Raw genomic sequence first — 27,668 nt, forward strand, 5'->3', positions numbered from 1 at the left:
TGAAGAAGCTGTTAAAGATTCTGGTGTGGAAGGAGTTTTGCGCATTTGTTACTGTGGCACCACAGAGTCGGTCCAACAGGGTCTCTGGAAGTTTCTGCTGAAATGTGGAAAGGGATGATATGTTAATTACTTGATTTCACTCAGGTAAGTGTAGAATATACACCTAGGTCAGCCATGGTCAGGGCATGAGGCACAACAGAAATGTCACAGGGTGCAGGCTAGTAAAAAACAAAACAAAACAAAGCCAAGTGTGGCAAAGAAGAGGAGAGTCCTTATTTCAGAAAAGCACAGTTACTTATCTCTCACTTGAAGTTTTCATCCCCAAATATGGGCTAACCACTTCAAATTTTATTTTTTTTAAGAGAAGTCCTCTCTCTAGAGTTTTATGTAAAATATTCATTTAATTTAGCTAGTTGAATCCTCCATTCAGATTCCTCAACTCAGAATCTACACCTGTGGGTTTAGTCCCCTTTCTTGGGTCTAGCCCTTGATTCAAGAGAAGCAGAAGATTAGCTCTGAAGAAGGCAGCCTGGAATAAAATCTTGGCCTGCCCCCCTTATCCCTCTATAACCATGAGCAGGGGACCCCACAGCCCCCAGTGCCCACTCCATTATTTGTCAAATGGAGATAGTAACGGTAGTGATTAACTGAGCACTTACTAAGTTCTGGGTACTGTTGTGGTGGCTGTGGCTTATACTCCATCATTTAATTCTTGCAATGATCCTGTGGAAGGGTCACTACTATTTTTTCTGTTTTTCAGATGAGGAGACTGAGACACAGAAAGCTTAAGTAATATTTCACGGGACCGTGAAAACAATAGATGTGAAGCGGTTAGGATGTTTGCAAAACACATTCTAGGCATTAGCTATTCCTCCCCATTTTGCTGAAATCTAATTGGGGCATAATATTGTTTAGTTTTAGCTGTACAACATAATGACTGAATAAATGCATATACAGTGAAATGATTCTCATAGTTAGGTGAGTTAACATTCATCACCTCACATAGTGTTTTTCCTTGTAAGGAGAACTTTTCAGATCCACTCTATTCACAACTTTCAAATACACAATACAGTATTAATAACTCTAGTCACCACGCTGTACCTCATAGCCTCGGAACTTACCTATCTTATAACTTGAAGTTTATACCTTTGACTGTCTTCACCCATTATTACTTTTATTATTAGTGTAATGAAGAGAAAAAAAAATGGCCTTTAAAAATTCTAACTGCTGACAACTGCTTCTGCTGCCCGGGGAGTGTCATACTTCCTTTCTTGAAAGGCTCTTTATTTAGGAAAATATCTGAAAAGTCCTCTTAGGGTCAAAATGGTGAAGCTTCTGGGGGGTGGCTTGAAAGATGTCTGTAGGCAAGAGTATGTGGAACCATTCTACAAAGTAGTGGGAGCGCTGGAGGGTCCGGGGGAGGAACCTGAGCCAAGAAAACGAGGGGGCCAGAAAGAAGGAAGGTTGGGGGCGGGGGAGGGGAGCACAGAAGAAGAGCAGGTCCAGCCACCCCCACCTCCCTCTGCTAGAGACAGGAGGATGGAGGAGATGGTCAGTGAGCTTGTTCCTGGCAAGACTGGTGGGGAATTGTAATCATTCACCTCCATGACTATCGAGAGGAGTCAAACACCTTGTACTTGCAGACGCTGCTTTGGACAACCAGAGGGAAAGGAACTGCCTCCCTTTGGGTAGGTACTTACAGACTCATACTTACAGAGCTCTTCCTCTGTAACAGTCCTCTCCCCAAAGTGCTTCTCCTCATTTAATACAAACAACCACCTCAGGAGAGGTGTTCTATTAGCCCCCGCTTTTTTTTTTTTTTTTTTTTTTACAAAAGGGGAAACTGAGGCAGCGTGAATAAGCAGATTGCGGAGAGTCATCCAGCTACAAGTGATCCTACCTGGGCTGTTAACCTCTATGCTATTTTGAAAGACAAACCCAACTGCAGAAGAGGAGATACCTGTAAAAATGAAGATTCAGAGGAAGGAACTAGCAAAAGGTGAAGAAAGATGCGTAAACCCCCTGGGAATCTGTAGGGACTTGGGGAGGCTTAGAGAGGGGGTGGTTAGTTGTTGGTTTTCCACTGATAGGAATGGGTCTTGAACTATTTTAATTTAAACATTAAAACAAAGTGGCACCGTTTATGTTGATCTTTGGGTGGTGACACTGTTTATAGGGCCTGCAAGTAACTAAAATCATCACTTGAAAGTTTACCTTATCCTCCACCACTGGCCCTGGGCTGATACATGTTTAATATGTCCAGACAGTACATCCCAGTGGGCATGGCTGCTTCCCCAAGTGTGGGGAGGAGCTAGTAACCCCACAGAAGCCTTCTAGGCATCAGAGTCAACATAGTTTTGAGGATTTTCTGAATGGGGAGGGGGAAGAGACCATTTTGTTATGCAGAAGCCTATCAATGGCTAACTAATACCCAGATCTAAAAAGAGAAAATGATAGAACATTCATGAGGGAGACTTTGATTTTTATCTGATCCTGGGGGAAAAGAGAGACAAACCTATTCCATTGTTTTGAACTTTGTTAATTTGTATAACACATGCTACTTATGTTCTTAAGGAGACAAAGATCCGCATGATGGACACTTTTTCTTCTTATTGATTTACTAAGAACGGGGCATTGCAATTACTTTTAAGAAACGATTTAACTTGCAACGATGGAAAAATCTTTGAATGAAAATGCTATCCATCAAAGGTAAAAAAAAAAAAAAAAAAAGTTAAGTCTTGTCACAGAGGAAAATGAGACAGGCATGATCAAAATGCAATGCATTTAACCCGTAAGGAGATCAGGCAGTCTTAGGACGTTTGATGTGACGTCACTAACATGCTCTTTCTTTATTTTCTTTTTTCTTTCCCTTCTTCTTCTCCTTCTTCTTCTCCTCCTCCTCCTTCTGCTTCTCCTCCCCCTCTTCCCTTTTCTTTTTTTCCTAATAATCCACCAAGAAAGTTCAAAGCTTTTATTTTACTGAGGACCCACTAGCAACTTTCCAACTGTAGAAATAGCCTCCTTCTTTCTGTAGTGCTTCTGCTTTTGTTTCCCAGATATGACAGGGGAACCTGGAGGAGGAAAAGGAACTATGATTTTCTTGAAATATCCCCTTGCAGGACCTCAAGAGAAATCTCATTTTCTCTTGTTAGGAATACACTGCGCTTTGCACTTAGTATACCTTTTACATCTGCCTTTTCTGTCTTGGAAATTACACACATGAAGCAACCACAAGTGTGTAGGGAGTATTTACAGAGAACCCCATCACGTGACCTCAAAATAGATGGGCTGCTTTTAGGTGGAGGTTTTTGGACTGATTGTGGTGAGCTCTGCGGAAGGCAGAAGGGAGGGGAGAGACTTGAAGTGAGAAAAAGGCACTTGTGGAAGCTCAGAATTAAACAAAGACGTCTTTTTGAGTATTAAGAAACCAAAATAATGGATCGGGAGACATGGAAGGGTGCCCAGTGGCCCCAAATGCTCATTTGCTTTTAAGGTTGTTTGGGCTTTAATTAGTGAAGCCTTGACAGAGGGATTAAAAAACTTGAACTTTGAAAAAGAACAACTTGCAAGGCCAAATGGGAAGAAGAATGACTGGAGGCAGATGGCAATGCATACCTCTGGGCTGGTTTAGCCAAGGGTTAGAACTCCAAGCTCTGAGGCAGGGCTGGTGGTTTTATTCGAAAGCAGGGTTCAGATCACTTTATTCTGCCTTAGGCATGAGATAAACTTATCATGAAGAAACTGATAGAAAGAATGTCCCTCTTTTTGTCATTTTAATCCTCCTGCATTTATCAAGAATCAATAGCTCACATTTCCCCCATGCTTGGTCCAAAGCGTATTGAATTTCTTCGAGTTCCTCCAAAGTGCAAGCTATTAAAATAGCAACCCAGTGCATAAATTGCCCTTCTCTGCTTCTCCCTGGTAGACTCCTGTGTAGCCTTCAAAATCACGTCCCCTCATATCTTCTCTCTGAATCTCTGAATTTTGTACTTAAATCTACCCCGCCTGGCGCTGCCGTTGCACTTATCCCACTGTATTGCAATTATTTGGTAACATAGAATACATACCATAGCATGCATGTAGCTTGTATGTACAATTTAAATAAGAATAATTCTAAAAATATGTATAAACTGTTTAAGAAAAACAAATTCAACAGATTACATTTTAAAGATCTTATTATTTTTATTCAACAAGTCATGATTCAGGACCCTCATCTAGCAGATTAAAAAGAAGCTCCCAGAGGCTGTACAAAATGATAAGCAAAAGGGAGTAGGGTCAAGGAAGTCGTACTGGCAAAAAGTGGATTGGTTGTGGCAAGGTCAGTTTCTTTGAGGGGTTGGCAGGGGTCTATCAGGCAGATTCCCATACTAGTGTTGATCAGGTAGTTCCTGACTGATTGGTTTAAGTTTCCATTTCTAGGAAAGGCTGAAAGTATAGTTAAGTCTTGGTTTGGTGACATAGGGCTTAGCATGAGTAATGCTGTTTGGGGCCTCTTGTCTTACTTTTAACAGTACCAAGCAAACAGCTTAAGAAAGAAAATTTGCCAATAACTCAAAGTTTTCCACGTGACTCACCCATCCCTTTCCCTACTTGCACTGTAGAGGCAAATATTAAAAACATTTTATATTGATTATATCCTTTTCTTTCTAGCTTTACTGCCTGTGTTTGTATCCTTAAACAACATATGGTTAACGGTTGCCTTTTTGAACCTAATATAAATAGAATCATATATGGTTTTAAGATTTATCCATATTGATGAATGAATCATGCATTCTTAATGGAGTGAAAATTGGTTCTGGGAATACAGAAAACTCTTACTCTTTTAATGTATAAAGCAAAGATATGCATATAGTATATAAATAGACAGTTTGTCTATGGTGTTAAGGTTTCATAGGGGACTATTAGGAAAAAAAACGTAAACATCTCATAGGGGTATGATAATGAAAGAAAAATGGCTGAAAAACACTGTGTGGGTCATATATTTTCATTGCTACATAGGATCTCATTAGAGATTAGACCAAAATTTATCTATCTGATGTTGGTGGATATACAGTTTGTTTCCAGTTTTTTTTGTTATTAAAATCATCTCGTGCCCACGAATTTGATAACCTTGATGAAATGGACCAATTCTTTGAAAGACACTAAATCTCACCCAAAAAGGAATAGACAATCAGAGCTCAAAGATTTCCTGAATGCCTGGGTGTCTCAGTTGGTTGGGCGTCCCACTCTTGTTTTCAACTTGGGTTGTGATCTCAGGATGCTGGTATTAAGCCCCTTGTCAGGCTCTGCATTCATTGCGGAGTCTGCTTGAGAGTCCCTCTCTCTCCTTCTGCCCCTCTCCCAACTCCCTCTCTCTCTAAAATAAGGAAATAAAATATTTGGGGTGCCTGGGTGGCTCAGTGAGTTAAGCATCCACCTCTTGGTTTTGGCTCAGGTCATGACCTCAGGGTTCTGGAATTGAAACCCACATTCAGCTTCATGCTCAGCATGGAGTCTGCTTGTCCTTTTCCCTCTGCTCCTCCCTCTCCTCTCTCTCTCTTCTGCTCTCTCAAATAAATAAATGAAATCTTTAAAAAAAAACAAAACAAAACAAAAAAACAGGACTGGAAGAATTCCCAGTAAGATCAGGAAGAAAACAAGGACCTCTCTTCTCATCAGTACTTTTGGAAGCCATAGCTAATGCAGTAATCAAGAAAAAAATTTAAAAAAGTATATAAATTCGGAAGGAGGAAATGAAACCATGGTCTTTGTTTGCAGGTGACATGATTGCCTTTACAGAAAATCCAAAAGAATCACCAAAAAAATGGAACTAACAAGAGATTATAATAAAGTTGCAGATATAAGTTAATATACAAAAGTCAGCTGCTTTTCTATACCAGCAATGAAATAAAAAACACATTACCATTTACATTAACAGCACCCCAAAAATGAAATACTTGGGTATGAACCAAAAAAAATGTATACAAAATCTATGTGAGGAAAGTTTAAAAACTATGATGAAAGAAATAAATGTATAACCAAACAAATAGAGAGAGATTCCGTGTTCACAGATGAGAATACAATATCATCAAGATATCAGTTCTAATTTTGATGGATAGATCCAATACTAATAACAAAACCAAAATCCCAGCAAGCTATTTTAGGGATATCAATGAGGTGATTCTGAAGTTTATATGGTGAGGCAAATGACCCAGAATAGCTAAATCAGTAGTGAAGTAGAAGAACAAAGTCATAAAGTGAAAAGATTGGAACTACCCAACTTCAAAACTACAAATCTACAGTCATCAAGACAATGAGCTGTTGGCAAAGAATAGGCACATAAATCATCAGAGCAGAACAGAGAACCCAGAAATGGAACCATATGAATATAGACAACTGATCTTTGGTAAAGGAGTAAAGACAATACAGTGGGACAAATAGTCTTTCCAACAAATGGTGTTGGATAACTGAACAACCACAGGAATCTACAAACACAGACCTTACGCCTGTCACAAAAATTTACTCAAAATAGAGCATAATGAAAATCCCTGAAAAGGGTTGAAAATTGAAAGTTTACTATCAAAAGCTCCTTTAAGATAAGTCATTCAACTTTCACACTCAGACGACATAATAATAATAGCAGGTGCACAATAACTTAGAATTTGCTCTCCCACCACCTCGTTACCCTCTAAAAACCATTTCATCATTATCAAAATCCTGTTGACCAAAGGTAATACTCACATTTTGAGTGTTATTAAATATTAAAGTGCAGTTTTAATTTTTATGACAGTATTTTTATTAATATCTACTTGCTCCTACTTTAGCATTTTCTTTCTTCTACTTTCTCTATGTTTGTTCTTCTGTTCTTATTCAAAGTTCTTAATTTTCAGCCCTTCTTTTTTTCTTATACGTTTATGAGACATTAATTTCTCTCAGTACTATTTTACTTTTTCCATTATTTCTCCTTATAAGTATTTTTAATTTCCATGGTGGTTTCTTTTTTTTATCCATGTGTCTCCTCCCAAAATACATAAAGTTATTTTAATTATCTTTTTGTTATTGATTCCTACATATTGTATTATGGTTAGGAATGTGGTCTGTATGATACTCTTTGAAATTTGTTAGGACCTCCTTTATGGCCTAAAATGTGCTATAGGCTCCACGTGTGCTTGGGGAAAAAAAAAATGTGTTCTCTAGTTACTGGTGTGGCATTCTAGAATGTCTGCAGGTCAAGTTTCTTAATTATACTGTACAAATCTTTTGTTTTATTCCTTGGCAGTGTAAGCTATCAATTACGAAGACAAATGTGCTCAATATCACCTAGTCTGATGTTTACTTGTCCATTTTTCTTTGTAGATTTGTTGATATATTGTTGTAGATTTGTTGCATATATTTTGGAATATGCTTAGGTAAATATAATTTAGAATTATATTGCATTCTGTATCTCACTTTTGGGGTTTTTTTTTTTTGCCTTAAAATCTATTCTGACTAGTATTAATATAATTTTTTTTTTTTTTTTTGGCCTGGAGCATCAGTCAGGGTTCAGTTGAGAAAACAGAAACCTCCTTAAATATCTAAACAGAGGTAATTTGATTCAAGAAATAGGTTACCCACATAATAGATCTGAGAAGCCCACCATGGATGGTGAGGGAACTTGGAAATTAGCAACAGCAAGAAGCTGCTACCACTCATAGGGAGGGAAACCAAAGGGGACATGAGTGATATCAAAGCCCAGGGTTTGTAGCCGTCCAGCAGAGGTGGAACCACAGTGACCAAGAGGGGGCTAGAGCAATAGAGGAGATACCACAATATTGGAGACTCTGTCTGAAGGGGAGGAGAGAAGAAACCCCAGCTGATGGCCTTTTACTGCCAGTCCAAACTCAACTTCGCATTGACCCAGAGTAGACAAAAACCTGGGGACCTAGAGAAGGCAGCAACGGAGCATCAGCACCACTTTGGTTTGACGAATAGAAGCCCCTTCACACCAACCATTCTGTCCTTTTGACATGTCCTTACTTTATAACACAAAAAGATGTTCCAGGCTCATCTCGTCCTTTTTCTGCAGACTTCCAGGGAGATCTTTGTCACCTTGCTCTGGCTCCAGCTGCTTATGCAGGTGCCCCATATGGAGCACAACTCTTCTTAACTGCTTGGGCTCTGATTCCTCTTGCTTACTCAGAGCAAGATAGTGAGGATGGGAGTCCAAGGGAAATGGCTCAAGGCTTTTTCAGACTTCCACATCCTAATGTTCTAGGTTGGGCTCCTGGGAACTGAGTATAAATGGATTTTGTTTTGGAGTCCGATCGGATAATCTTTTTTAAATAGATATCATAGTTCTTCCTCATTGATTTTGATCATTAGTATATTTAGATTAAATTCTACCAACTTACTGAATACTTTCTATTTGTCCCTCTTCTCCCACTTGTTTGTTTCTTATTTGTTTTGCTTCTTTCTTACCTTCTTTTAGATTGATTTAGGGTTTCTTCCCCCCCCCCCTTTCTCTTATTCCATTTTCCCCCCTTCCTGCTAGCTTGTGTGTTACACACTCTATTGTCCTTTTAGGAATTACCCTCAATTTTTAGCAAACATTTTTAGTTGAACAAACTTTAAAATAAATTCCTTTCTTTTCCACTTCTTTTCTATTTCCCCCCTCCTCTTTACTACCTGTTTCATAACCCCATGTTTTATCTCCCTTCTTTTTCCCCCCCCTCCCCTCCCTTTCAAAATGATTTGGTCCCAAATCCATTAGGTGGGCCTGGCAAGGTAGATGACCCCATCAGGGTGGAGGTGGCAGAACTCAACAGGGGCAAGAAGCTATCTCCATGAGGAAGCAGGAACAACCCATGTGGTATGACAACCTGGCACAGAGTGTCAAAGAGGGTGTCCTTGGAGGAGGTTGCCTGGAGCAAGGTGTTGGAGCCTGACCATAATGTATCGGGTGACCTTATAGAAGAGAAACTTGGTGAGGAATATTGAAACTTGAGTGGGTGGGTTGGGAGTACCCTCAGGAAGGAGATCTACCAGAACAAGGAGGTATTCATGTAGGAGGCAGGAGGAAGTGTTGTGGCAGGGAATAAAGACAGGCTTCTGGCTCAGGATATTGAACGTTTCAGAGTGAAGAGTCTTATGTGAGAAGGCAGCCTGTGGGGTGTCAAAGCCCAAGCTGTTAAGGAGAGCTTGCAGTCAAGATGGTGGTCCTATATAAGGCATCAAAGTCAGAGAAGGATGAGAAGATTTTCCTGAGGTGGCTATAGAGAAAGATGAGCCTGGAATGTTTTTTAATACCCTAACGTAGGAAAGTACTCAAAGGATGTTGGGGACATTTCAAAATAATACAATAGCTAGCTTGAAGAGGCTTTCATGGATAAAGTTGACAATTTAAACACCAAAATAAATAATAAAAGTAATGGATTATAAAGCACTTAATAAAATAAGAAAGCTTGAGTCCATATGACATAAATAAGTGAATAAATTGAAATTTTGATGAAGAACATGGTATTTATGTGGTTCCATTACACTTTCCATCATGTACTTTTTAACTACCAAAGGAAAAAAGAGTAGCTTTTCTACAATGAGTAGAAAAGGACAGCCACATGACAGAATGCAACAGTATCGGTTCTATGCTATTTCTGCCAAAGATGCATTGACTTAAATCTAATCACAGTAAAACATCAGACAAATCCAAATGAGGGACATTCTACAAAATAACTGGTTCATAATTTTCAAGTGTCAAGGTCATGAAAGTCCGGGAAAAATTATTGAATTAAACTAAAAAGACATGACAAGTATGCAATACATGATTCTTTTTTCCCCCATTTTATTTTCTTTTCAGTGTTCCAAATATTCATTGTTTATGCACCACACCCAGTGCTCCATGCAATATGTGCATAATACCCACCACCAGGCTCACTCAACACCCCCCCTCCTCTCCAAAACCCTCAGTTTGTTTCTCAGAGTCCACAGCCTCTCATGGTTCGTCTCCCCCTCCAATTTCCGACAACTCATTTCTCCTCTCCATCTCCCAATGTCCTCTGTGTTACTCCTTATGTTCCACAATTAAGTGAAACCATATGATAATTGACTCTTTTCTGCTTGACTTATTTCACTCAGCATAATCTCTTCCAGTTCCATCCATGATTCTGAACAGGATCTTTTTGCTATAAAAAATATTAAGACAGGTGGAAAAATGTGGATAGGTATGAGGATTAGATGTAGTAACAGATCAGTGTGAATTTACTGATTCCGATGGTTAATTTGGCTGTGTAGGAGCCAAATGTTTTGTTTGTAGGAATCACACACTTAAGTATTCAGGTCTGCCACTTACTCTCTATTGCTTTAGGAGAAAAAAAATATCCTGTAAGTTTGAAAATAAATATCTTAAGATAATTGATATTTTTACAGTTCTGTGAATTACCTTGTAAGAGATTAGGTCATGAAATCTATTCATCTCCCTCTTGACTTAAATTACTGTACTGGATTTTCATTTTATCTTTGTTTGTTTCAGTCTAATATAATAAACATTATTCTTTTATACATCAAGGTTTCTCTAGATTTTCCTGTATATTTATATATTTTTTGTTAACAACTACTCCTAATGCCATGGGCTTTCCTTCTGAGGTTATTTTCATTCTCTCAAAAGAAAATCTTTCAGAAGTTCCTTCAGTGAGAGAACATCTATGGGTAGCACATACTTTTTCATGTACCTGAAAATGTTTGCATATAACTCACATTCCTGAAATACAGTTTTGCAGGTTATAGAATTCTAGAGTAAAAATGATTTTCTTTTAAAACCTTGACCTAAGTATTCTTTGTCTTTTGCTTTCTATTGTTGCTTTTAAAAACTGTATTGTCATTCTAATTATTGTATCTTTGTAGTCAATCTATCTTTTCTTTCTGGACAGTGTCAAGGTTTTCACTTTGTTTTTGGTATTTTGCAGTACCACTACAAAGTCCTCAGGGTTTTCTGAATCTGACTTTTGGTATCTTTTATGAATTTTAAAAAACTGTCAGCCATTATCATATTGAATATTGACTGTTTCCAAATCTCTAAGCAATTCCAAAATGCCAATAAGCATTTATTTTACCTTTGCAATCTGTCTTCCTTGTGTCCTGAACTTCTTTCATAGTTTTTGTCCTCTACATTTCTCAGAATTTCACTATTTTTATTTAAATGTATTAAAATAATTATTTTATATTCCAAATCATATAATTCTACCATCTGTAGTCTTTGTGGGTCAGATTCTATAGTTTGTTGTTTCTACTGACTTTTAATCATGACGGCTTATTCACTCATATGTTTAGTCATTTTTTATTGTTGGCCCATGTACTTGGAACTATTATCCACAGTAATTTTTTGAAGCCTGGATTTAAAGTCTAGTCTTCCAAATGGTTTTTCCACTGTTTCTTCCAGACATCTGGTAGAATTATTACTTGAGACCCTTTAAATTACATACTCACTTTGTGGTTTTTCAGGCCCAAATCTGATATAGTATAGGCTTATGCTTATAGATTCCTAGGAAAGATATTTCTCCCACATCAACCTAGAGCAATCACCCAGAAATTCGTGTACTCCTATAATATCTCTTTGTAGGGTGGACTTTTCTTTCTCTACTTTACATCTGGGGGGTATTGTCCTATGGAATTTCTACTGGTTTTATGCAGTAGTTCAGAAGTCCTTCAATTTCTTCTCCTTCCATTTCCAGATCCAGAAATCTCTTAAGTAGAGTGTTACTCTGAAAGGCCAAAAAACCCTGGTAATTTACCAGGACTGAATTTCTTTCACCACTCTAAAGTGGTAGGGTCTGAGAATCAGATTTGATTTAAAGAAAACAAAAAACTACCCTAAGCACTAATCAAAGAAAACTATAGAATATTTCCCCACTTTCAGTATGAAGTAATTCCGCCCCTCCCTGGCTCTCCTATAGCAATGTGAATCAAAGAATCTAAAAAAAACAACAAAGTAACAAAATATTTTGTGCCACATATAGTATAATAGGGCAAGTCATGACAAGATAACTTCCTCCAAAGCCATTTGTAACTACTGTACTCCTTTCTGGAATTTGGTTTCTCCCAAATTCCAAGTATGCTGATTATTTATTCATAAAAAAAAATTACACAGAAGTTACTACTAACTAGATTGAAAGTTCTTTGAGAGCAACAACAGCACCTGGTTCTACAGAGCCTAGAGCAGGACTGCTGGTCATGCAGAAAAGAAAAACAATATTGATTACTTGGTTGATTGGCAAAGTATATCATATGAACTTTAATTGAGAGGAAATAATATAACACAGAAATAAAGCACACTGACTATGAGTCAGGTCTCCTGGCTTCAAATCCAGGATCAGATATTGTTAGAAATAAGATCTTAGGCAAACCTTCTCTAAGGTCAGTTTTTAATCTGGAAAGTGGAAAAAAAAACCAAACAAACAGTAGTTCTATTTTGTTTTTTAATGAGGCACTTCTAAGCTAATTTGAATGAATTTATTATTACAGAAAGGATTATGGGTGTTCAGAAAATCTCTCTAGGAAGCAATTGCAGAGGAGTGGGCCCTGAGCAAAGCTGTGGAAGATGGCGAATATTTGGATGTCAGGAACGAACCCAAGAAACTTCTCACACAGATGTATTTGGCTTCCTGATTCCAGAGGGGTTAGCAGAACTCCTAAAGCCACTTTGGATTTCAATTTCCCTCTTGATTCATGGAGGGAATACCAAGTAGTACTTATGGACTCTGGATTCATTGCCTGGGATTAAATCATAGAATCATAGGTCTAGCTAGCTGATTGCTTGTGTTTAAAAAAAAAAAGAAAGAAAGAAAGAAAGAAAGACTAAACCTCAGATTTTTTATTTGAAAAGTGGGAGAGTGCTTATTTCACAGGGTTATTGAAAGGATGGAATGAAACCACCAATATAAGTAGCATAGAGTAACTATTCAAAAGTATAATTTTTAAATTCATTTTTTAAGTCTTGGTAATATTACCATTTTCTCCTATTTCATTCTCAAGTCCTGAATCTCTGGAGTATTGCTACACTTACTTGCTCAGCCTTCCTCATCCACCCTTTGCCCTATGTGGAAGAACACATTTCCTGATTAAAGGGGTACATCTTGTGAAGATGACTGTGAAGGCAAGTCCACAATAGACAGAGAGACAATGCATTCTTGTTCAGAGCAGCCACCAACAGTGATGACAACAGCCTTCAATGGGCTGGGGTCAAAGATCAGCTGTCCTTCTGTCACTTCATTCTTCTTCTGGCTCCCAATGGAGTTCATTAGGAACTCAATCTCAACTCTAAAATTCAATCAAAGCACATTCACATGGGCCCAAGCCAAGGACACCAAATGAACAAATTCATAAGGCAAAACAAAGTCTTCACTCACTCTTCTGAACAGTGAGTTCACCATCCCTTTGTTGGTTGTGGAAACATGGGGCAGCTGCTACCAGCCAGGTAGAAGATACTGGGAGAAGTTGGTGATTCAAACCCTACAGGTGGGAGTTGGGAATTAGTAGGAGGGCTAGATGGAAACCCTGGACACCCTCAGGAAACACTAGAGAGAGATCCAACAAGTTATCTCCAGGTGGGCATCCAAGGAAGCTTAAAATGCTGAGCTAAACTAAAAGTGAGAAATGTGACCACAGAGGCTGTTTTTGACAAAGATCTTTTCTTATCTCAGCCTCATGAAAAATATGCTTCCTTGGAAACTGTTAGAGTAGTTGATGTCCTTCCTATGCTCCTCAGGGCACATGCACGACATTTGCCATGGATGCAGCTGGAATCTATCCTTTATGGCACAGGGTATCCCTTGATTTCATTGTCTGCTGGGAGATTGCCCAGATACTGAAAGTGTGCAAGAAATACTTTTCAATTACTGTACATACATTCTGACATGCTGTGTGGCCTTCACCAATTTACTGCACAATCTGTCTTGATAGTACCCACAGAGCAGGTTTCTTGATAGTACAGATAAAGTTACTTCTCCTTTTTGTTGCCTAGGACTCTTTCTGTAGGCTCAACTCACCAAAGGAGCTGTGCAGATCAGAATGTAACAGAAAGAAGCCTGAGTGGTTGCCACTAAAAGAGGGTAAGAATGAAAAGGAGAAATATGGATGGGACCCCCATAATGTGCCTTGGCTAGCAGAAACTCCACTCCACAAAGGGAAGGATGTATCTATATCAGAGAGACCCAGCAATCAGATCAGCATGAATGACTCTGCCAGGTATAACTAACACTCTTCTTTCCCTTAGTGTGGTTGGTTATTTTCTCTTGGAGAACAATCACATTATGAATGCTAACTATTTCCAAGCATTACGCTCAATGCTTTAAATACATGACCTTAATTTTGGTTTTTGGCTCAAGGGGGCAAAGGTGCAATTGTCTTTGACCATCCCAAACCCAGGTTCGTCTGACACCAGCTGTCTCCACCATGCTAAGTTTGACTGGAATGAGATCAAAATTGTATACCTGGGGCATACCCGTGGGGAAGTTGGTCTGCCCTGGTCCCGACGATAAAAAGGTTGGTGATGACATTGCCAAGGCAATCAGTGATTGGAAAGATCTGAGGATAACAGTAAAATTGACCGTTCAAAGCAGACAGGCCCAGAGAGTGGTGGTATCTTCTGCCTCTGCCCTGATTATCAAAGCCCTCAAGAAACCACCAAGAGACAGAAAGAAGCAGAAAAACAGGGAGCACAGTGGAAATATCACTTTCGATGAGATTGTCAACATTGCCTGACAGAGGCAGCACTGATCTTTAGCCAGAGAACTCTCTGGAACCATTGGAGATACTGTGGAATGCCCAAGCAGTGGGCTGCAGTGTTGATGGCCGCCACCCTCATGACATCACAGATGACATCAATTAGTGGTACAGTGGAATGCCCAGCCAATTAAAAACTACAAAGGAAAATAGTTCAATAAAAGATCATATGACAACCTAAATAAATAACCTTTTTTAATCCTCATCATAATCTCATTAAGTTGATATAATTTTCTCTCCTTTTCAGATGTGACAATCAATATTTAGGTCTAAGGTTCAAACATAGGCTGGAGGGAATCTCAATCCCATGCTTTCAATGACATTGCTATCAATCTTGGTTTCTAGAAATGCAAAATCTGTACTCTTCTGTCTGCAGTTCGGTGTGGTTCCTCAATAGGCAAGGATGCCACAAACAGCCTCAGAAAAATAGAGGCAGGATATTTGGTCACTTTTTATAGCTTTGGATACTTAATGATATATAATTTTCTTATTAAATTTCTATAAACCTATATTGCATCAAGACAAAGTTATTTCTTCTTATTCTGACCCATCTCATGTATCGTCACCTGAAGGGTCTGGTCTAGTTACTTCTCTGCTTGGGAAACAACTAATATCCTTTAGCTGTCCCCAGGGCAATGGGCACAACTGGATGTCTAAAACTGGCCACACCCTGCCTTTCCAGGCTGACTTCCTGTTGCTCTAGTTCCAGCTGTTTGGTTTCAACTATGTATTTCTACAACGATCAGTATTTCAGACTAGATGAGGTCTGTTTTAAGCATTTTCTTGGTCTGCATAGAATCTCACTTCAAGAAGGATTCTGTGCTTATATGAAGTTTGAAAAATACTTCTTTCACCCAACTCCACCCCAGTTCATTCACCTGAATGAAGGAATCTCCCTACTTTACATCTTGGGCCAAGCTTATCTTTCTTCTAAACTATTCTTCCTGCCAACACTGCCTCTTGTTATCATGCAAGTCCTTCAAGGCCTGGTTGAAATGCCACTGCCTCCCTGTCCTTTATGTACTTCCATAGCTCTTTGTTTACTGCTATTGTAGAATTTGCCACTTCAAAACTGTGGTGTGGTTATTTGGGTCCACCTCATCTTGTCTCTCCCACTTGATTCTGATATCCTATCCTGGTGGGGGGGCAGGTAGAGACCATATCCATATCTCCATTATATCTGTGTGCTACCCCAGCATCTACTGTTATGTTCTAAACATGCCAGACACTTAGTAAATATGTGCTGATTTGAAATTACCCGACATTGATAATGTTAAGCAATGGCTTTGGTAAACACCATCTTTAGTTCTTGGAAGATACTATGGTTTAATTATGCTTCCCCTGCCAAAAAGAGTTATGTTGGAGTCTTAACCCCCTGTACCTCAGAAGGTAACCTTATTTGGAGATAGGTCTTTATCAAAGTAACCAAGCTAGAATGAGGTCATTGGGATCGGTGCTAATTGAAGCAACTGGTGTCCTTATAAAAAGGGGAAATTTGGACACAGATGACACACATAGATGATGATGTGTAGATACAAGAAGATGGGAGACTTGGAACAGACCATTTCTTTATAGCTCTCAGAAGGAATGGCATCTTGATTTTAGATTTCTGGCATCTTGAACTGTGAGATAATACATTTCTCTTGTTTAAGCCACGCAGTGTATGGTACTTTGTTATGACAACCAGAGAAAACCAATACGGAAGCCAAATTGTTCCAGAGATTATCAAAAGTATCCTGTACCCACCTTTATAGTCCATGCTTGATTTCAGAGGTAAGGCAGTAAGTGTTACATTCATTGACTTCCTTCAAAGGATCTTTTATCCAGGCAGGAGGGTTCCAGATTTTGTTTTGTTCTGTTCTGTTTATATTTTATAGATATACTTTGGGAACTTTCTTCAACTGAAGACCCTCTGTGGAGGGTCAGGCATGGTACTAATGCTGGAATACAGCCCGGTCACTCATGCTTTAGTTCTGTCATTCTCCAAGTTTTCGGATTCCTTAAGCACAATAACAGTGCCTTTTTTTTTTTTTTTTTAATATATCCTCACTAGCATCTCTCCATCTATATGATGCACAGTATGAGCAATGAAATAGCAGTGATTCTCCACTTCCTCTGAATTCCACTGTGGGATGTCCATTCCTTCTGACCCTTATCATTCAATCTTTTTACAGTTAGGTGTGTGTGCATGTTTTATCTTTTCCTCTAGAATGTCAGTTTCTGAGATAGAATCCATGCGTGAACAATAACTAGAACTCCGTAACAAATGCCCATCAACTAGACAGATGGATAAATAGATAAAAGGGGGTGGGGGGAGAGCAGTGGCTAGACACCTAATCTTGGAAATAAGAGGGGAAAACTTAGTCCAGAAAGGAAAAGGGAGGTGGATCATCATTCTTTGCCTCCTGATTTAAATACATGAAGCTGAGGTACGCCTGGGGCTCATTTATAGTTATTTATAGCCACAATGTCAGAATTTAATGGACACAACCTAAAGATATATGAGGGAACCTATGGAATATTCATTCTGGCTGTCACCGACTACTAAGGGCTTCTAAGAAAAACCATTTAGATTAATAATAATAATAATAATAGCTAATGTTTATTGATCTCTTGCTGTGGGCCAGCCACAATGCTAAGAGTTTTTACATCATTTCATTTATTCCTCCCAACAACCCTATAAGAGAGACGATGTATTAAAAATATAGCTTCATGAAATGTTAAGTAAAATCCTCAAGGTTCCAAGACAGGAAGTGGTGGAGCTGGGATTCCAGTTCAGTTGGTACAGTGCCAGAGCCCAAGCTTATGACCTCTGCTACAAAGACTCATTTATAAAATGTCCTTGCCGGAAGCAGCCAAAGCTTTAGTCCTGTTTGCAAGGTTGTCTTTTGTGACAAAAATTATGAAAAACTTTTGTTGTACTGTGAATGCTATTTTGTTTTACAATGGATACTATTTCCTGTATATCCGTCTGTATCTAATTAAAGAAAGATGAGGAGATATATTGATAAGGATACCTTGGTGAGAATAGAATAGCAAATGTTTCATGTGAAGTTTGGTTCTTCATATCTACTGGTGCTCAATAAATGTTAATTTAATTGAATTGCATTCGATTTGCCTGAACAGCCAAGAGTTATTTCTGGATGGCAGCATTCAGATGCTATTTGCTCCTAGTGGTGATTTAAAGCAAAAGCCAGCATCATTATCGTAATCGAGATTGGAATCTGTGGGAATACAGGGAAAGGAGGAGTTGCTTTGAATTGTATGTTATGGGGTAGCTCTTGCAAACCTATCAAGGCTTTTAGCTTAGAAGTCAATGCATTCTTCTTTGTTGTTTATTCAGCAAATATTTTTTGAGTACCAGGCGCTGTTGTGGATTCAAATCCAGTAGTAAACAGGACAGTGAGGTTCTCTGTCCTCACTGAGCTTATAGTCTGGAGGGGGAGACAAGTATTAAATAACAGGCAGTTGTAGTCCTGTGTAGGGGGGGCAGTGTCGGCAGAAAGAGAGTGCTATGGGAGAATGTGCGAGAAGCAACTTGCCCACACCCAGGAAGTCAAGAAAGACTACAGATTCTAGTATCTTTGAGTAAAATTTTTGAAGAACTCAATTTTTTAGATGAAAGTGGAATTTTATTTCGTAAAGTATATGGCTATTAAAGGTACTTTTATTAAATTTGAAAGATGACAGAAGACTTTAAAAATATCTTGGCCAGATGGCTCATTACCTCTATAGGGGCGGGGCCGCTACTGGGTCGCTCACAGAAACTGAGGCGCCACCACCAGGGGACGGACTCTGCTTCTTCATCCAAAGGGGTGTTTCCTGAGCTCAGAAATGCTTCATTACTGTTTTTCTAAACAGGGCATTACTGTTTTTCTAAATCTGGCCTAAGTGACAGATAGTCTGTTAATTGTTAATTTAAATGCCTTTTGTGCCACACTTCCTGCGGGTGTATATGTCTTTTAATCACACCTCACAGCGATGGGAGTTATCTGAGAGGAAAGCCTCTGAACAACTTTTTTCATTCTTGGATGCAATTTCAGAACAGTGCTCTATGGCAGTGGGATTCTATTAGAATATCTCTTATCTAATACAAAAACAGTTCCTTTGCCACCGAATCTTCCAGTTCACAAATGCTGAGAGTTTCAATGATATTACAACCATATAGCTCGATGCAATTTAAAACCTATTTTTAAAACAGCCTGGTGGATTCATTTCCAGTGCCTAGATCCAGCTTTCTGTGTGTTGAGATGCCACCTAGTGGACCACACTGCATACAGCATTGCCTTCCTAAAATCTGAGGTCCAAGGGACAAATCTTAGCTACTGCACTCTCTAAATTTAAAAAGGTAACATTATATATTCAGCACAGGTTCAGCTTGAAATGAACCAAATTTGTAATTCCCTTCAAACATTCTATCAAGTAAGATTTAAGAGGAAAGTATTGGAAAATATTTGCGTGAAAGGATTGGTTTTGAGCTACCATTGGTGGTCATGGAAAGAGAAGCTGTGCAAAATAAAAGTAGCCTATTTTATCTAAGATGACCAAGATGTGGATCAAATAGAAAAAAACTGATTTCGGAACTCAAAGCAGATAACAATTTTACAGATACATTATGTTTCACAACCTCTTACATCCTTAGTGTACCTCTGGGTTCAGAGAAGTCTTATTGACTCTCTACCATGTGCTGAGCACAAAACTGGAGACTCAGATAGAATAATGAGCAAAACTGAAGAGGAATCCTGTCCTGAGGAAGCAGAACATTCTGGATTTTGCCACTTTATTTTACAGCTAGGATTCTGTCACTATTTCATCCATAGTTTCTTTGGTACAATCCTAACAGAAAGGATTGTTCTGTTCTAAAAGGCCAAAGAAAACTCTGCTGAGATGATTTGAGATCACTGACTTTCCAGAATTCCAGCACTCTTAGGAGAGTTGTTGCATTTATGGCAATAGACTTTTTGAGGTGCTTTGATGTATTATCTGACTAAAGATCAGATAAATCTTACCATCTTCCTACTGTGGAGCTTTGGAAGAATTATTTGGACTCACCTGGGGTTGGCCGAGACTCACCTTTCATGGAGTGCTCCAATCATTTCCATAAGGCCCAGACATCAAGAGTTAAAAGGGCTTAAGACAATGGAAAGAAAAGACCATTGTCCACCTGACCAAAAATTCAGTGTACACCTTAATTCAGATGATTCCCCAGGATGATGTGAGTGGAGGGGAAGAAGTTGGGGGGACGCTGAGCTGAACTACCTCCTCTTCCATCACCATGGTTGAAGCAGTAGTTACCCTCAACTCTCCTTTGAATCCGCAAACTTCTCCCTAGAAAATAACCTCAAACTTTCCCAGATATCTAAATCTAAAGAGCAACCTGATGATTTGAGTAGAAAAGAGTTAATGGAAGGACCATGATATTTACCACTGCCCCCACCCCCGCTAATCCTCCCTTGGTTTTGACAGACTCTTAAATCTTAGGATCCAGCAGTATAATCTCTATCAAAGATGTTTGTGAATGTATGCATGATGCAAGTGGAATGTACTAGTAATGAGAGGCCTGGTGCTGCAGATTGTCCAATGGGTTGACACCCAGGTGGGGATCTCATTACTACCAATTAGTGGTGGGGGTTTTGGATGAGTGACTTATCCTCTTAGAACCTCGTTCTCCTCATCTGTAAAAGGGGATAATAACAGAGCTCCTGAAAGAGCTCTTCTAAGAATTAAGATCACTGACACTAAGAATTAAGTTAAATATTATAAGTAAAGTACTTATCGCAATGCCTGGCATATGGTGAGTTATAAATTAACTCAGCTATAACTATGATGACTTTAATAATCATTTGGTATTTAGCTATTAGTGAAATTCACTTGGATGATGCTTGACTACTGCATTCAGTAAGTGGGCTATGCTATGATAAACGAGAGATAAATCAAAGAAGTTTTTGTACAACTGTATCATGAAATTATGTTTCGCAAGGTCTGTGTGAGAAAGTTACAGCTTTGGAGAAGCATCATACTGGACTTCGACTACTGAAAATCTGTCATGTGGGAGAAGGGTTAGGCTTGTTCCTTGTAGCCCCAGACAGAGAACTAATCAGAACAACACAAGTTCTAAGCATTTATATTTCAGGTCAATATAAGAATTTTCCTTAGAATGTGCTGTTTAGGAAGGCAGTAAATTTCCTGTCTGCAGAGGTGTTTAAATCTGGATGATTGGTTGCCATGGGTATTGTTTGTGGGGGAGAAGGCCACACTCTGAACACTAGATGAGTATCTCAATTAGGACTTGGTCCAAATCTCCTTCAATCCTGAGATTCTCTCATTCTAGGAAAGAAGAGAAAGACAAGAAAGAAGTGATACAGGTAAGAGATGGAGGGAGGCAGCCATCTTTGTTTCCTTCCTTTCTTCTCTTCCTCCTCTGTGGTGTAGGATTTAGTGATGGCCACCATTAGTTCTTAAAACACCTTTGTGAAAATTATAAAATGGAATCCAATGGTATTCATGCTGGGCTGCTGCAATACCACAGTTGCAGAGGACACCAAAGATGACAATGTCTTCATGAAAATTATACAAAGGAGTTTCTTCAGGAGTGCCTGGGTGACACAGTTGGTTAAGTGTCTGACTCTTGGTTTTGACTCAGGTCATGATCTCAGGGTTGTGAGATGGAGTCCCAGATCAGGCTCCTCCCTCTGGCTTTCTCCATGCCACCTCCCAACCCCTGCTCCACTCTCTCTCTATCTAAATAAATAATTTTTTTTTTTTTTTTTAAAAAGAAGAAGAAGAAGGAAGCTCCTCTTGGCTGAAGTGTGGTGAGAGGAAAAAGACTGAATTTCAGCCCCCACTTGCCTTCCCAGCTGGGCACTCCAATGTAGTAGATACTCTGCACAATCTATGCAACAATCTTCTGTGTGTGTGTGTGTAGACTGGTCTCTTCTCAGAGCATTATCATTAGAGAAAAAGAGGTTGGAGATGAAGACTGGGCACTACTTTCCCTTGCGTAGTCACTCCGTGCAGACAAATCGGTCATCACTTTTAAGTCTCCTTTAGCCCTTAGAATCTGGGAATATGCCTTGAGCAAGGTGATCATTACAATGAAAAGCATATGGCTTAAAACAAAGTGGAAATCCTGTGAAATGCGCCAAAGCACAGTAATGATGGACATACATATGTTTCGGCCACCAGCATACACTTTCCTTCTTTAGAACATGCCCATTTCCCTCGTGCTTGATTGGGGTAAAAGTGTAATTTCAGGGACTGATCTATCTTCTATGGATTCTTCTTTTCCCTGCCCTCATACAGCCAGGGTTTGGGCATGTAAACTGATATTGGCCAAACAAGCATGATCTCCTCTCTTGAGACTTGGAATTTTGGCCTATTGACTTGACACCAAAGGAAATCATTCCCCTAGCTGGCTGCCCTGGGGACAGAGTGTGGCTGCATCTCCACTCTGTTTTGGAGGTTGCCTTCTGTTTGTTTCTTGGAGTTTCTGTCCATTTCCAACTCTGGCATCCCTTTAACCTTTCTAGTGATCTCCTGGTTGCTTATATCAATAGTAAATTTGTGTTACTGCAACCAAGATTCCAACTGGTATACCAATGCGAAAGTTGACAATAGCAGGCATCCATTCATAACATGAAATGCTGGGAGTCAAAAATCTCCATTGCTAGAGACTATGTCTTTTCATGCCAGGATTATGCTCCACCTGTTGGTCTGAACACCAATTATTATGTTAACAACAATTATTATGTTAGCTTATATTTATTAAGCACTAATTGAGTATTAGGCTAAGTGTTTTACATACGTCATCACTTCTAATTCTTACAACAATGCTTCTAAAATAAATGATAATATTATACTTATTTTAAAGATAAGGAAACTGGAGCTTTGAATAACTTGCCCCAAGATGAAGTTAAGAAGTGGCAGAGCCGATATTTAAATCTAAGTGTGGGTCACTTCAAGAATTGTGTTTATAACCACTCTGCTATTCTGCCTTCCTGACTTATACCTAGTAGTGAACACTTGCCCAATATTTTTTCATAATGAAATAGTCATGATAAATCAAATAATAGGAAGTTGAGAAAACCCACATACTTCCAAATTACGAACGAGCTTTAGGAAAAGATTTCAGTTCAGCCCGTTTATACACAGCCACATCTCAGAGCTTGGTATTTATGTGTTACCATCAGGACTCCATGCTTCCCTCTGTTCTTGGCTCATGGGGGTAGCCATGATGTCTCAGCTGGGTCTTTCCTGCCTGTTAAATATCTACTGCACTGAGCATTCTCCAAGCTCCCAGCAAGTTCATTAGTTACCTGAAAATACCTACCTCATCTGTCATCAACACTCAAATGGCCTGCGGGATTTTTCATTTCCACTCCATTTTCCAAACCCTTCCTAGCATTTACCTCCCACATCTGGAATCAATCCTGACCAGAAGCAAAATGCTGAACGGTTGGGCTCCTCCCAGGGCCGCTTTTCTCCAGAGGAGTGACAAGAATATGTTGTGTATGAATTAGCCATTCTCTTCGCGAGGAAACTGCCACGGCAGAGGCTGCCTTCTTGCATTCTAATTTGCTCATATACACGCTCTGTCTTTACTTGTTGAAGCAAAATATTTAGTTCAACATTCTAAAAACACCAAATTTTAAAACTAGATTTATTTGAGTTGTAAATTGTGAGAATCCTTTAAAAATACCTCAGCTCGTTATCCTTTTATCTGTCTCTGTAGAAAAGATTTGAGACGGAGGTTTAAGAAAACATCTCTGACTTTCAAGTCTCCTGCCGCTGCCCCGACACTGTTTCTGTCTGTCCGAAACCCACTCTAGGGAGAAAAAAGACGATCAGTTTGCCAATTACAAGGAATTCAATTTCAAGAGTGACTTAAACATTTGATTTTATGCTATTTTCTTTTTTCTTCCTTTTCTAGGTAGTTTGGAGGCCAACTTCATAGACTTCTAGAATTCCTTTCAGGGGACAACCGTCAGATCTTCGTGAAGGAACAATAGCTAATTTAAATTTTTCTTTCTTTTTGGGGGAAAAGGGGAGTAGGATTGAATAGGAAAGGTGTCCTCAAGATTCTCAATTCCAGACATCTATTTCTGAGAATATCTTCATGGAAGAAAAAATTAGTAACAATAAAAATTGCTTTCTGAAAACCTCTAAGAAAATATGTGTATGTAGTAGATGAAACAAGTCTCTCTCTTGATTAGGGAAACTGTTATTTTAGGAACACAGCACATCCTGTCCTTAATTTCAAATAACCAAAAGATTTTTTGTTTTGTAGTGCCAGAGGAAGCACAGTAAGAAAACTCTAAGATTTAGCCCTCAGCACCTGCAGGGAGATTATCTAGGCTGATGAAGTAAAATATTGCTATGGCTAATAGCAAGTTACAAAACAGGAGAGAGAAAATAATGAAAGGCAACCGGGAATCTAGCAGAGGCCGTGATTTAAGACTGCGAATCTAGGCATTTTGTTCGGCTTTCTTTAAGGTCAATAACTGAACCATGACAAGATTTTTAAACAGACTCCGTTGTAAACAGTTTTGAAGTGCCCATCCTCTGCCGTCACCGTGCGAAGGCTCTGCTCAGCTGTATGAAACCCACCATGCAAGCCTAGCACACGCACTAGGCACTGCGGGGGAATGCAAATGAACTGCCAGACCTTTTTTACTCAATTGGGCAACGCAAGGGTGAAACTCCTGAGAAAGCAAATCCAACCTCCGGATCCAGGGAACAAAAACAATGTGAACAGTAAGCTCTTTGAAAAGAAAACTGCTTCCCTATGGTAGAAAATAAGGGGGAAGGGGGCCCATGCAGGGAGCCCAGCAAGCGGGGAAGGTGGGCCCTAGGGAGTGTGATATTACACAGGAACATAATGGGGTTGACTGCATACTTGTCTAATTACTAGAGCTATTAAAATCTCTATAATTTAGATTCAGGCAAAAAAAAAAAAAAAAAAAAAGGCTTGTATAAATGCACACACACATGCTCCTGATTGAATTTTATGAATCCACCCCTCTTGATTCTAAAAGGATACTATCCTGCTGTGTCCATGTGGCTGCTAAACCTGAGTGACCTTCTCCCCCGCTCCCGGCCCTGCCCCTGGCCCCCAGACTAGTGTACTCTGTTACTGTAATAAGCAGTTAGGTTAGATAAGGCGCTGGGTGACGGGATCATCTGTGTTGAAGCCGAATTATAATGCCTCGGTCAACGGATTTAATCTAAACCAAATGCTCTGGGATTCTGTACGCTCAGGGAACAGAAGAAAATATAAGTTTTATATTTGCCCAAGTTCAAACAGAGAGCAGACGGGGAGATTCCAGAAGCTGAGAGAGTGGTAGCAAAAAATATGTTGTTTCTCCTCTGTTCAACCAAAGGAATAGATAGGGTATACTTTGTATTCACTTCTTTTCTCTCTCTCCTGTGCATTTTATTTTCTCTTGACACCAAGGAGGGTCATCTGCCTAATGCCAAACTAAACTTGATCAAACAAATACTTAGTACATAGTAGGTGCTCAATAAATAAACACTTCTTGAATGAGTGAATGGACAATGGTTAGTATAGGGGTTTAGTGCCCATGCTTTTAGCCTCAGGCATCACTCTGCTCTTCCTCAGCTGTGAGACCATGGGCAGTTTATTTAACATCAGTACCTGTTTCCAGATCTGCAAAATGGAGCTAATAATACACATGATAATAATACACATGAGGACCAAACAGGTTAATAAATGTCATGAGCTAGCATAGTGCCTGATACATAAAGGGTAGCTTCCTAGCTAATATTTACTGCCTCTGGTGCCTGTGTTCCCACCCACTGGGCAATACTTGCCCTCCTGACAATCTTGGTAGTGAAGCTGGGGATGGTGGCAGGGATGACAATTTGCTGAGACCCCAGGAGACATAAATATAAACTCAATAACATTTCGAAAGACATCTCAAAATTTACTCTTTGCATCTGTCAGAAGCCAGCACATCTTAAAGTTGAGAGGCTTCTGCTGAATGAGATGAAATCTTGATGATATCTTCTAGTCTATATTCAAGACACAGAAAGAATAGGTGAGTTTCCCCAGACCACACAGCCTGATGAGGAGAGCAGAGATAATTCTTATCTACTACCTCCAAGTCTACTGCTCTCTTCCCCAAACTCTTTCAAAGAGTGCTGCCTAAAGTAGCAAATTACAGTTATTATCCTCTGCAAGCAATATTTTTTATATCACCATTCACTTATTTATTCACTCAACAAAGATGTTTTGACAACTATATGCATTTGAATATCTATTTGTTCAGCTACTTTCTATCCCTTTACCCCATGTTCTTTCCTTCAAAACATTTATCACTAGTTGTTATCCTATTTTTTGTTTCTCTTTTTTATTGACTGTGCACCTTCCCCAAGTCAGTAAGGTCCATGAGAACTAAGATTCTTTCTCATTCAGCATCATAGGCCCAGTCCCCAAAATGGTGTTAGTGTATCACAGAACTTCCATTAATAGATGTTACATAAATAAATGATGCCAATTTCCTCTAGATTTGGGGTATTCCTTGCTTTTCAAATTCTTAAGTAAACTATAGTCATATAAAAGTATGTTCTCAGCACCTCTTTAAAATAACTTTGCTAACTTTCAACTGAAGCACCTGTCTTCCCCTCCTCTACTGAGGATCAGAAGGTCCCTTCTCCCCAATTTATAAGGATGTCATGTAACCCCTCCCCCACTGGCTACAAGAAGTTCTGAATTGCCTTAAGCTGTATACACGAATTAGAGAAACTTGAAATTTTGATGCATTAAAGCCTAGGGAGTGGTGATTTCTCACTTCTAGCATCCGAACACTCCTCTTCATTTCAGCATTAATATTCTGTAAAATAAAATGGTTGATTTTGAATTCTAAGTCTGTGATCTCATTCTTTCCCCTACAATAGTCCAATGATACTTCTTTTAGTACACTTACTTCTTTTATATCCACATGAAATCTATGCCTAATTTGAAGACTATTCCTTTCTTCAGGAAAAAAAAAAAGGGGGGGAAATTTTTTTCTACACTTTATCTCATCTGATGCTAAAAACAACTTCTGGGGGAGAGGGTTGAAGGAAATATTAGTATTCTCATGTCATTGTTGAGAAAATAGATATGTCCCATGGGTAGTAAGAAGCACAGCCAGAGTCGAAATGTGGCTCCTCATTTGATACTGAACAATATCACCTACTGGTTTCCAGGCACTGTGCTAGGCTCTGGGAACAAAGCAGAGAACGGACACAGCAGCTTTACAGTGTGTCTTGGACTCCTAAATCTAGACCTTTTCAAATCTGGGAACTCTAGCCAAGGACAGTGGCATTAAACCATAACCCAATATATTTTTCATATAAAAATGTAACAGTTTAAGGTCATTTGTAAACAACACCTCAAAGAGTGTTCAAAGTCATTTTAACCTCATTTCTGACTGAGGGTACAGTTAGTTTTGACTAAATTAAACTGAAGTACATTTATAACACGACTCAGAATGAAATGATCCAAAAGTTATCTGCATATTTGGAAACATCACCATCTTCTATATATGTGCATAGTACAGCAGTGGAGCGGGCTGGGTGTTCTGATCCAAGGTACCCTATTTCTCTGCGGCTGGGTAGCCGCGATTTCCAGGCAGACTCCAGACGTCTGAGACTGCTCTTCTGTGGAGGTTCCGCTCAGGGCTGCCAGGCCCGTCAGCGATCCCTATTATTCTCCTGACAGACAAAAGAGAAACAGCGTGTATTCCCTTCTGCCTCTAAGAGTAGCAAGTAAAATGGCTTTGTGATCTTAAGAAATGTTGACTTAATTAGCTTTTTCCTTCCAGGTAATAAGTGCTTTCTCCAAGGAATGCCCCAAATTAACAACACTGAAGTTTATATTTCCTTCCCTTTTCCCATTTAAGATTCATAGATGTAAAAACTATACTCAAAAATGG

The 27,668-nt window shown here is 39.2% G+C and overlaps 1 pseudogene; it reads left to right on the forward strand.

The window, feature by feature from the left end:
- The first annotated feature begins 14,364 nt into the window (after positions 1 to 14,364).
- LOC131838975 (large ribosomal subunit protein uL11-like) lies at positions 14,365 to 14,864 on the forward strand (annotated as a pseudogene).
- The last annotated feature ends 12,804 nt before the right edge of the window (positions 14,865 to 27,668 follow it).

The sequence above is a fragment of the Mustela lutreola genome, chromosome 1, assembly GCF_030435805.1.
Source record: "Mustela lutreola isolate mMusLut2 chromosome 1, mMusLut2.pri, whole genome shotgun sequence".
NCBI classification, from domain to species: domain Eukaryota; kingdom Metazoa; phylum Chordata; class Mammalia; order Carnivora; family Mustelidae; genus Mustela; species Mustela lutreola.